Source organism: Vitis riparia, chromosome 7 (genome assembly GCF_004353265.1).
Source record: "Vitis riparia cultivar Riparia Gloire de Montpellier isolate 1030 chromosome 7, EGFV_Vit.rip_1.0, whole genome shotgun sequence".
NCBI classification, from domain to species: Eukaryota; Viridiplantae; Streptophyta; class Magnoliopsida; order Vitales; family Vitaceae; genus Vitis; species Vitis riparia.
In genome coordinates this window covers 23,691,085-23,704,085 of record NC_048437.1, presented here as the reverse complement: position 1 = coordinate 23,704,085, position 13,001 = coordinate 23,691,085, and the positions used below count along the sequence as shown (strand labels likewise).

Genomic DNA, 13,001 nt, shown 5'->3' with positions numbered 1-13,001 from the left:
TTGATTAATGTCTTTGAAAAATTTTATACACAAATTGACTATTGGAAAGCTAGAGTAGATTCCAAAAGTTGCAGCCATCTAATTCATTTTCAAAAGCATTAAAAGTATAAAATAAAGTGGATGTTGAATCTTGATACTTATTATTTAATGATTTAAATTAATTTTAAATTAAATTATTTTTTAGTTAAATTTATTTCTTATTTTTTTACTTAATATTGTTTGATAAAGTTAATTTACAATTAATTTAAAATGATGAAATCGACATATTTAACCTTTAATTTTAACTAATATAATATTTCATTAATCTTAAATAATAAATTTATTTGTAAAATACTAATATTTCAAGTATTGTATATGCCTAGTATAATCGCAAAATATTTATTATAAAAAATGAATAATGTATGTGGAAGCAAAACCGAAGTTTGCATGACTGAAGAGATGTCCACTATTTCAATTTTTTTTTTCTTTTTCATGCACTATATACTATTTGTAATTGCATTTCCGAAAATACCCCTCCTTGCATCCCTATCAGCAGCCAGCCCACTCTCCATGTCACCGGACCTTGTGCGTTTAATAAACACAAAAATCTAAAACGTAAAAGTTATCAAATTTGCAAAACCCAGCCAACCCGATAAAGTTAGAAATTTGGGAAAACACTGTCACTTCCTCTAATTTTGCCCTAACCCATTTGCATTTTCCGAAAACCTTCAACAAAGCCAAAGTTGAGCCATTTCTTCATCTTTGTTCATCAAAGGTGCAATATTTTGAAGGTTTCTGGAAACCGAAGTGGAGCTTCCTCTTCCTTTTGGATTAATCGCAGGTGAGTATTCCATTTAAGGATTTGTTTGGCTGTTGAGAAGAAATTTGGGTTGAATGTTGTTTTGCATTGTTGACGACCCTGTGATTTAGAATATTTGGGGTTTTTATTTTTTTTAAATCTTAAATATTTATGTTTACAAGAAGGTTGTTTGTGGGGAATCGTTGAGGAAAAAAATTTTGAGAACTACCAGTGTTTGAAATATGGAGAAATATTTCGGTATTTATGGGTATTTTATTCCATATTTTCAGGAAATTTCCTGATATGTCCTACCAGCCGAGGCCACGCAGGATGCAAAATCTGTCCAAAGTTTTGTTTTTTTTTTTTTAAAAAAAAACGTAAGATGCTATTTGGTAATCTGATCACAATTTGTAGGCAAATCTGGTATTTTTCAGCCTGGCTAAAAAATCGTGGATTTAGGTTTTGTGAAATTTAAATCCAATGGCACAAGAGCAAATAAACTCCTAGAACAAATCCAGAAAACACAGGGAGGAAAAAAAAAGCAATTTTTTTTTTGTTTTCCTTGGGGGTTTGCATGGATTTTCTTGGAAATCAAACGAGGATGAATTATTCCGGAAATAAAATGAGGGATGGATTTTCTTGGGAATCAAACGGGGGTTTCAAAAAAAAAATAAATTAATAAGGTGATTAGATTAGTACCTGTGAGGATTGAGAGTGGGAGAGGAAAATAGGGCCTTTTTAGGGATTCTGTCGTTTGGAGGGCAACTTCAGAAAATGGCTCCTTCATGGCTGAGCGAGAGAAGTGGGTCACCCTTTTGAGTTTTAGATTTAGTATGAAAAAAAAAAAGGAAAGAAATGATGAGAACTATTTGCTCCATATAAATAATTATTATTTATTAATTATCCATCTTAATTTTTATTAAATCAGCTGATAATATATTGTGTCTTTTGCTTTTTTTGTGGTATAGATTCTGTTGGTTTTTTATTTCTCCTTATTTGGTTCATTCTATATTTGTCTGTTCAACTAAAGCCCTGGTTTCCACGCAGAGGGGTGCATCAAACAGCAAGTTCCTCAACTATTTAAACAAACACATACTACCTGTTTTTGATAAGGTAATACTTTGACCTTGTGTTCTCTGATGATATAAACATCTTGACTTGGATTTTCTAATCTTCCATGTGATACCTGTTTTGTACTTTTTGTATTAGTTTTGAAATTTGATGATTCTGTTTGCACATTTTTTTTGGGTTGGCAAACTTTTGAATGCAACTATCATGCAAGGGATATTGAACTTTTTAGTGTCTATGGAATAGGTACTGTCTGAAGTGTTTGTCTTATATTTGATAGAAACTGAAATGGATGCATGAGCCATTTCTATTTACGTTATGGTAATAGCTATAGATACAATATATGTTTTTCTAACTACTTACAAGTGTTCAAAGGTACTTAGAAATGCATACACAATTCATGTTCATGCTGCTGCAAATGGTGTATTCAATTCTTTTTCTATTATATACATATATTTTCCCTGGGAAAGGATAGTACAATGTATTCCATAAAGAAAATGAAAGAATTCAACTTACAAGTGGTTTGCGCTGTCATTAAACTGGAGTAAAAGGAACACTAGATGTATAAACTACAAACAAGAAGAAATTCCTTGAAATCCCAGCTCTTTAGAAGCCCTTGTGGTGCATGGACAGTTGTTCCTGTTTTGAGGGAAAAAAAACATGAGAAATGCCAAAAGCGCCCTAAATTACACAGGGAGTGTACAAAGGGCGCCTAAAGCACCACCAATAAAAACAAAGGGAGTTTATGAGTCATAGGAACAAGGTTCCCACATGGTAAACCTTGTTGTTTATGAGTCATGGATTTTCAGAATTCCATGTCATACCCGGTATAAGTGTTTCTTCATTGATAGATGTTTAATTATTAGTGGGACCTTAAGGTCACAATCATAGTCATCACCCACTGATTCCTTCCAATAACAGCATTAGCTGAGGATTCTTGTAATGTGTATGTGTGAATAAGACACACCCATCAATTTATGATCATGGATTTCAAGCTTAGTGGGTGAAAGCTAAGATTGAAATTATTTTTAGTCTAGAACCCAATTATCTATTAGACCATTTTGTACATTGGTGAAAATGCAAATAGATGATAGTATGATAAATAAATGGTGGAGAGGAGTGTAGATTTGTTGACAAAGATTTTAGGGTTATAGGATGAGTTAGTGGACTTTTTGCGCATGTAGGGAGTTGGAAGAGGTTTATTTGGATACTGCATCTTGCACTCCTACACAACTGCATATTTGTCAACAATTTCTTTAGTCACTTCAAATAAGTGGAATGTAGTAAGTGCACCCAAGACTTTTTCTCTTCTTCTTTCTTCTTCTCCTCTTCCTTCCTTTTCTTCTTTTGTTTTGATAGTGAACTACCATTCTCTGCATTATTGCTTAGAATCAGTCCCTAATTCATTCACTTCATTCGTTGTGTTTGAAATCAAAGTAAATTCATCGAAGTCTTAATTATGTTATGTTTGGTTGTCGAAAAAATAAACATGCAGAAAAATTATATTTTTTGTGTTTGGTTTTTGAAATATGAAAAATTAAATATAATTAAAATTAGTAAAGAGATTTATATATTTTAAAATTATTTAATTTTCATATAAATGAGGAAAAATGATAGTTATAGTTTTGATATATATATATTTTTTTATATATATGAGAATTTTCGCTATATTTTGAATATTTTTTTGTGGAAATTTATAATTTGAGATAGTAAAAATATTGGATATCTCAATTTATTTAAATAATTTTTAAAATCATTACATTTTTAAGAACTTTTGTATCTCATATAAAAAAAATATTAATATTTTTTATTTTTAAAATTTATGACAAGAAGTATAATTAGATGGATATTAAGTTAGGGGTGCAACTTGGGCAGAATACGAACCCAACCTGTAGACATGGACAATCATTTTCAGTTGGGCAAAAATTAGGTTTTTTTTTTCCCGAACTTAATCAAGGCTGGGTTTGGGTCAAGGTTCAAACAACCTAAGCCTAACTTGAACTTGATTTAATGTTTTTATAATATTTATAATGTTGTGAAACAATTGCCAATAAGAGGGCACTTCCCTAGTACTTGTGATGTTCATTGCTCTCAACGTGAAAAATAAATAAATAAAAGAGAAAATATTAGAGAAAATAATTTATAATCCATTAGATATGTATATCTCATTGCTCTCAACAATATCATTAAATCCTTTTTATAAAGGATAACGAATGAGGTGGATATGTTATTTCAGTTATTATTTTATTTAATTCTGAAACGAAGATGAGAAATGATGGGAGGTACAATATTATATCGTATCTCATTGTTAATCAAACATGGCATAAGGTATAAGTTCCATATAAAGGCCCCTCTCAACCTTTGGGCACCCAGGCCATTCTTCCGATAAATTTAGGTTGTGGCACCCATGGCATACCAACCGTTGAGTGAGCATTTTCTGTTTACCAAAGCTGATAATAATAATCACAGAGGTCATTGTTTGGGAGTTCTAATAAATACAATACTACACATTGATATTCATAACACATTTCTAGCACCTATGTTAAGCTAGATATTACAATATGCAAAACACATACTACAAAGAAGCCAACAAAGAAAGTGATTACATATGGATATGAAATAATTTGGAAGGAATGTTGATCATCATCTGGAAGTTCAAACTTTGGTTTGCCAGGTGCTGAACTTTCATCACATCCCTTCCATCTCGGTGCATAGAACACCCAAGCTCGGACAGCTTCCTCTCTAGAAGTATATGATTTGTAAACACTCCCCTTATAAAGTAGGACATTCTTTTGACATTCAACCCATGAATCGTACACTCCATGTCTACAACCGACAAACACTACATAGTATGTTTGATTGTTCGTCATTTGATGACATAAATGCGGTTGGTTAATATTTGATAATGAAACAAGATATTTATAATGAAAATCATAGTATAATGAAATTTATAATGCAATTTATAATGAACGTATGTACTTCACATATGTGTACAACATTCGAGGATAATAACAGTCATAATAGGTAAAAAATTTAAAAAAAAAAATTAGCACATAAGGGCCCTTAAGGTAGTATCTAAGGAACAGTAGCAAAAAACCATTGGTTGACAACTTGAAGACTCAAGAGAAGCACATAATGGCATGGTCTAAGGGTCACAAAGGAAAACCCGAGGCTTGGGAGAGGTTGAGTTGAAGTTTAGCTAAGGTAGTACTTAGGGGCCTTTAAGGTAGTACCTAAAGGCCACTAAGGTAGTACCTAAAGGCCACTAAGGTAGTACCTCAAGGCCACTAAGGTAGTACCTAAGGTACAGTCCCTAAAAAGCACTTGGGAACCACTTGAGAGCTCCAGAGAAGCACATAAGGGGATGGTGTAAGGGTAGGAGAGGAAGGCCTGAGGCTTGAGAGGGGTTGAGTTGAGGTTTAGCTAAGGTAGTACCTAAGGGCCCTTAAGGTAGTACTTAAAGGCCACTAAGGTACTACCTAAGGTACAATCCCTAAAAAGCACTTGGGGACCACTTGAGAACTCTAGAGAAGCACATAAGGGAATGGTGTAAGGGTAGGAGAGGAAGACCCGAGGCTTGGGAGAGGTTGAGTTGAGGTTTAGCTAAGGTAGTACCTAGGGGCCCTTAAGGTGGTACCTAAGGTACAGTCCCTAAAAAGCACTTGTGGACCACTTGAGCACTCGAGAGAAGCACATAAGGGGATGGTGTAAGGGTAGAAGAGGAAGGCCCGAGGCTTGGGAGATGTTGAGTTGAGGTTTAGCTAAGGTAGTACCTAGGGGCCCTTAAGGTAGTACCTAAAGGCCACTAAGGTAGTACCTAAGGTACAATCCTTAAAAAGCACTTGGGGACCACTTGAGCACTCAAGAGAAACACATAAGGGGATGGTGTAAGGGTAAGAGAGGAAGACCCGAGGCTTTGGAGAGGTTGAGTTGAGGTTTAGCTAAGGTAGTACCTAAGGGCCCTTAAGGTAGTACCTCAAGGCCATTAGGGTAGTACCTAAGGTACAGTCCCTAAAAAACGAGACTACTTCCCAAAATTACCTTCTAAAATATTATTGTTGTGCCTAAACTTGAGGTGGGTCATTGGATGAATGGTTCTATAATTGAGAAGTGCTCACCAAAATCATCAAATCAATTTTGACCTCATATGTAAAAGAGAGCCTTTATTTATCTACTTTCCTAAAAATACATTGAAATGTTCATGTTGTTCCAAAACTTGGAAGTGGGCCTTTGTATGGATGGCCATGTATCAGAGAAATAGTCAACAAAATTATCTAATCTAAGACCTTTTTTTCCCATAGATACAGTCAGAAGTTTACATGGGTCATTTCATGAGTAGCCATGTAGTTAAGAAATGCTCACCAAATCATCAATCAGATTCAAACCCATGTGAAAAAATGAGACTGTCTCCCAAAAACACATTCTCAAATTTACTCGTTATGCCAAAACTTAACCTAGGTCATCGGAAGAATGGGCTAAAAATGTTGAATTGTTCATCAAAATCCTCAAACCCACACCTAAAAGGGAGAATTTTCCCTCAAAGTTTTGAGGAAAACAATGTGGAGGCATCCAATAAAGGAACAAGAAAGAAATAGGAAATGGTATTGGAAATGACTCAACAAAAGCAGTAAGAAATCATAATATTGGAATGTTCAGCAAAACTATTTTATGTAGGCCACTTCCCCCTATGACTGGTTAGCCTGTTGGATGCCTGCCTATAGAATATTCATGAAGAATCCATATCCATTTCGAAACTGACAAAAATCTTCATATTCTACTCTACTTATGCAAAAGTAAAGTTTATTATTTTTCTAGATTATTTGATATTTTGGGATGCATTGCTTCCAATGATATGTTCACAGGAAACATGCTTGAGAAATGACCATAGATGATTTCTCAAAATGGAACTACACATGAGGAAATGATTTAGAAACAAGTATGGAACGATGTTGAACTATCTAATATGGATAAGAAATCTGGAAATTACAGTGAAAAAGCTAACTCTTTTATTTTGCTATCTTTTTATCTAGGTTGTGGTTTAGTCTCATGCTTCAGGAAGAGTGTTCAGTTAATTTGCAACCAATATTTACTTAGATAAGCTTCCTTTTTTGTTACACAATGAGGATTCGGTTTAGGGAAACTTTAAGAATATAGCGTTCAAGAGTGTTATGACTAACAAGTTAAGTGTTCTTTGTTTACAGGACCAAGATAGTGAGTTGAAAGGGTTATAGAAGAGTCTTCTGATTTGATTTGGGGATGAAGTGTTGAATTTAAATGGTTTTCTGCTAGTACCGTTATTATTAATTTTTCCTAAAAAAATGTGAAGAAGAAGATAGGATTACTCCTTGAAGGTGGAAATTCGTACCAACATAAATGGTCTTCTTCTTCACCTTTTTTGAGGGGCTTCTTCTCGGTTTATATTTGAGTGCTTATTACATGGAATATTTTGGAGACCAATGGCTGCTTACATGGAAATCGTGGTGGCTGTTGACAAGGAAAACAAAAGGGCAATTTTGGAATAACTTTTTAAAGCAGTATTTAGTGCATAAAAAAAAAAATCTGATCATTAATGGACAAAGCCCATATTCCACTTTCTATGGGTTTCATTCCCATATAACCTTCAAATGGGGCTCCCCAAACACAACTTCCCCATACATTTTTTAAAAAGGGGTTTTCTTGCTTCATCATGGTCTCCACTCTCAAGTAGCTAGTGTTGCCGGAAAATATATGTGGTGCCTTGTTTTTGTCTCAGCACTACAACAAAGGCAATAAATATACATAACTATATATATCATTTAATGATTTATTCAAATAGATTTTAGCATTTCCTACTGGGATGTTATTTTATGAAGGGTTAATTCTCGAGGTTTTGATTAAATACATTTTTAGTTTTTATAGACATGTAATTTTATCATGCATCTCCCTTAATGAAAAGGACGAATGAGACATTTAATGAAATTTCAAACCTATAACGGTTAAATAGTTGAAACCTTAGGGAATATGAATAAAATTAATCATTTCATGAAAGATTTATAAAGAATTTTGGATGTAATTCATATTTTCCACTGCATGCATTTTATTTTATAAAAATATTGAATTTGTGGTTTTTATCACGGTAAACATTAAAGTTATGTTTGGTTCGGAAAGAAAAAAAGGAAAATGATTTTCTCATATTTGGTTGTCCTATAAAATATTTCAAAGAAAATTAAATATAATTAAAATTAGTTAGAAATTTATGCATTTTAAAATTATTTAATATTTATATTGATGAGTTAAAATAAATAAAATGAGTTTGAAGTAGCAAATAAAAATAATTTATCATCTCAAACTCTTTTTTATTTTCCTTCATTTTTTTTTTTTTTTTACTTTTTCTCTCTATTTTCTTTTCTTTGCATTTTTCCTCAAATTTTCCAAGTACCAAATATAACCTTAAAGAAATGTCATGCTTTATAATGTGAAAAAGTTTGATTATGCTTGCTACTTTCAATACTTATATTTCCTATTGCAGCTTGGGGATTAGACTTGGTGTCGTTCAACTCACACTTAGAAAGTAAAATTTTACTTGATGTCTATGAGAGTGACTTATACCCGTGGGTTGATTGATTTAGAGTGCACTTGACCATATTTCTATTTAAAATATTTTTAATAAAATAATATATATCGAATTTTCAAAAATTTTGCAAGTGGATTTTAAATTTTATGAAACAATTTTTTTTTTTTTTTTTTACTTAAAAATGTTGTTTAAGAGTATTATCAAATATACTTTTAGTACGGAGACGATAGGGTTAGGCTTGCCCAAGACAACTTTTGTATCGCTTCTTGTTGATGAGCCAACCATATACTTATGTCCTAATATAAATAGATTAAGATAAGACATTTATATCTTATTATATATCATATCCCAAATAGATATGGATTTCCCAATATGATACCTTTAAATATTATATCTCATAAACATTAAATCTTAAGATGATATATGCACCGGATATATTATGTTATATTTATATTTAGTTTGTAAAATAAAATGGAATATATATTATTTTTTAATGCCTATATTTGTTTAAAATAAAAATTATATTGCATTTTAGTATATGGACTTAAAAAAATATGAAAATTTTCTTGTTAAACATATTCATGATTAAAATATTTAAATTTTATAAATAAAATTTTTTATATTATGTTATTCAATATATAAATAATAATAATAATAATAATAATAATAATATTATTATTATTATTATTATTATTTTATAAAGATTTTTTTAGTTCTTTTTTAATCACAAATTTAATTTTTAATCATTTTTTTATTTTTTTAAAATAATTAATATAAAAAATAATAAATAATAAAAATAAAATGGTTTATGATGCATGATATATATATATATATATATATATATATTTTTTTTATAACTTAACTTGAAATTAACATATCAATATATTCAACAAACATGATATCATAGACTAACATAACCAATAGGATATATAATATTATATTTATATTTAGTTTGTAAAATTAATAAAAGATAAAATAGAATATGTATTATTTTTCAATATTTAAAATAAAAATTATATTAAATTCTAATATTTTCTAATAAAAAATGACTTTTATTTTATAAGATTTAACAATATTCATGATGAAAATATTTAAATTTTATAAGTAAAAATATATTAATATTATTTTACAATATATTTTATAAATATTTTTTAATTCTTGTTTTTAACAATAAATTTAATTTTATAATATTTTTTATTTTATAAAATAAGTAATATGTAAAATTAAAAATTAATAAAAATAAATAAATTTATAATACACAGGTGTAAGACTTCAAGCGCTACCAACTTTCAATTGGTGCCAGGAAATGCGTATATCCTAATCTTATAGTACATTTACATTTACCCACAACATTCGAACACAAGGGGAATTAATGAACGTGATCAATCCTCTAATCTGCCAACAATGGGAAATATACATCCTATATTTTAGTTTAAAATTAACATATTTTTAAATAAAATGAATATAAAAAAAATGTGGATAATATATCTTACCACTTATTTTATCTCATATTTAGTTGAACACAAGATAAAATTAACGATGAGATAATTTATTATATTCTATGTTATATCTAACTAATCAAGTATGATTTTAAAATAAAAATTATTAAAAAAGTGAGATATTACAAAACTTTTACTCTCTCAAATTAAAAAAAAAAAAAAAAAGTAATTTCTAAGAAGTGATATCTTAATTTGAGCCAACCATGGGATTAAATATTGTGTTGACTAAATCAACATGTGAAATAAGAAAATAATTTATGAAATTATTGATGGATTATATGCTTTTGTGGAAAATTGGAATGGGAGACAGCCCACTTTGACTGGTCCTTGTAGTGGACATATGGAGGGGGGAAAAACAAATTTGCATTGAAAGACATTTGCTCATATTAGAAGAACCCTTCATGATGGCAACATTTTTGGCAATTTTTTCTCAGAATAATAATAAGGTTGTGTTTGGTTTTAGAAAACTTTTGAGGGAAAGAAAAGAGAGGGAAAATAGAAGAAAGGAGAAAGTGAAATAAAATAAAAAAATAGATTTAAATTTAATAAATTATTTTTATATATCTTTTCAAATTTATTTTTACTTATTTTCTGTTATTATATAAAAATTGATAATTTTAAAATATAGAAACATTAATTATATTTTAATTTCTTTTATGTATTTTATGATAAAATCAAATAGGAAAAAATCATTTTTGTTAATTTTTTTTCTTAATATTTTCTGAGAAACAAACATAACTTAATAGTTTTAACTTTATTTTAATATTTTTGAGAATTTCATTGAATAAAAATATTCTTTCTTACATGATGTTAAGGTGAAATCTTTTTATCATTTCAAAAACCTAAGATGACAATTTTGCTCAAATATTCATTCTCTGAACTCTGAATTCTTCACCTTATTGGATGGCAACCATACAACTTGTTTGGAACAACAATTCTTCTATCATTGTTTTTTAGTTTTTTTCAATATTAATGAATTTTGATTAATTTTGGTTCCACCAATTTTTTTTTTTCAATTTTTTAATGATATATCCTAATATATCCATAAAATCTAATTACGTATATATGGCATGGAGGCAAACATAAAGATTTGTTTAAAGAGGAAACAAATGGAAAAATTAACCTTATAGAAAGTATATTTTCCGATTGTACATGAGGCCGAGGGGGAGCATGTGCCCTTCCTAAGCGTAAGCTACCTCTCGCATTACATATATACATCCAACAATTTAATAATTAGGACTATTATACATAGGAGGAAAAAAAAATGAGAAAAAACAATTTTTTTTAGGAGTGGTTGGTTTAATTAGGGATGCAACTGGAGTTGAATGGTCGAGTGAATGACTATCCCGAGCTCAATTTGAATTAAGAAATAATTAACTTAAGTTATTTGAATTCTAATTCGATGTATTGAACCTTAACTTAATTCAATCTTATTTTTCTATTCTTAGATTAAATTCGAGTTTGTTAGTACTTTTTAATTTTTTTTTATTTATAAGAAAACTTGAATGGTAAATAAGACAACAGTTCAAAATAACAAACTAAAAATAAAAATAAATTAATGTATCTTTTTTAAAAAAATGCTATAATATAATTATAATTTGATGTTAATTATTATATAAGATAATAAATATTATAAAATATTATATCGGATTCGAGTCATTTTGTGTTCGGATAGATAAAACTTAACCTAAAAAAATATTTATGTAAACCCGTCTCAACATCCAATTGAATCCGGGGAAAAGGTTAACCGAAACCGAGGGCTTAGGGGGGGGGGGGGGGGGTTTCTGGTTTTCTGGTATGGTCTGCGGAGCCAAATTTAGAAATGAAGTACACCCCCCTCATGCCTTCACTTTATTATATAACAACAAAACCGACCCCACTTGTTTTTTTCCCTTCTTTCTACTTTCTGCCTCTTCAATTTTCCCTTCCACTGAATTAGAGTCTGGCTGACAATACATTACCCATCCCTTTTATCACCTTTATTTTTAAAAAATATCATTAAAAATATAGGTTGGATATTGTTTTTCTACTAGCAAATTTTTTAATCTAAAATAGTTTTTTAAAATATAAATTTATTTTTATATTAAATTTGTCTTTTAAAAAATAAATTTATTTTTTAAAACAACTTTCCAGATTCAAGCTCACTTATTTTTTTTAACAGACAAGTTATTGAATTATTATTATTTAAAAAAAAAAAAAAGAATTTCATATAGAATTTAATTTCACACAAATTAAAATAGTTCTAGAAATATTTTTTGTTAAACAGTCTGCCAAAGGCTCCATTTACCACATGTGCCAAATTCAATGATTAATTTTATTTTTATTTTTTTAGTATATTTTTAGGTCTCGAATTTGGATGATTTTACAAGGAAAAGTTATAAAAATAAAAAATAAAAAAAAAATCCCCGAGAAATCATTTCCTTCAAAAGTCATCATGTTTACAAATTCTTATCAAGTTGTCGGTGATGATCTAAAAAATTAACTCTTTCAAAAAATCTAGATCTATCATTTTTTATTTTTTATTTTTTATTTTCTTCTCTTTTATACTTTTTGGGCATTATTATTATTATTATTAAATATTAATATTACTCTTATTATTATTATTTATGATATTAGTGTTTTAAATTATTCATATTAATATTATCTATTATTTTTATAATTATTATTAATATTTTTAATAAATTAATATTATATGTAAGTTATAGGTATGATAAAAATGCATTGATGTAATATTTTTTTAATGCATTGATATAGAATACTTTCTAATGCTATTAGATTTATTACAAAATATAGGTACAACATTTATGTATTAAACTTACAACATGAATATGCTAAAAGTACAACACATTACAACATACCGGATTTTAATGGTTGTAAAAATATTTTTTAATTATAATATTTTTTTAATAATTATATTTCTAAAACTAGTAATGAATTTATGAAATCTATATAATAAATAATATAATGACTTTCTATTTTTAATTATTGGAATGAAACAATCATTTTTAAAATTATTATATTATATATTATCATTATTATTATTTTGGATAAGTTATTTATAATTTTTTAAAATAATAATTAAAATAATTAATTGTTATATTAT

At 28.8% G+C, this 13,001-nt stretch overlaps 1 long non-coding RNA gene across 1 annotated transcript; it reads left to right on the top strand.

Moving 5' to 3' along the window:
• Positions 1–597: 597 nt before the first annotated feature.
• LOC117917812 lies at positions 598–7,247 on the top strand. Its single transcript, XR_004651773.1, has 3 exons — positions 598–820; positions 1,826–1,891; positions 7,048–7,247. It is a non-coding gene; the product is annotated as an uncharacterized LOC117917812 (long non-coding RNA).
• Positions 7,248–13,001: the final 5,754 nt, after the last annotated feature.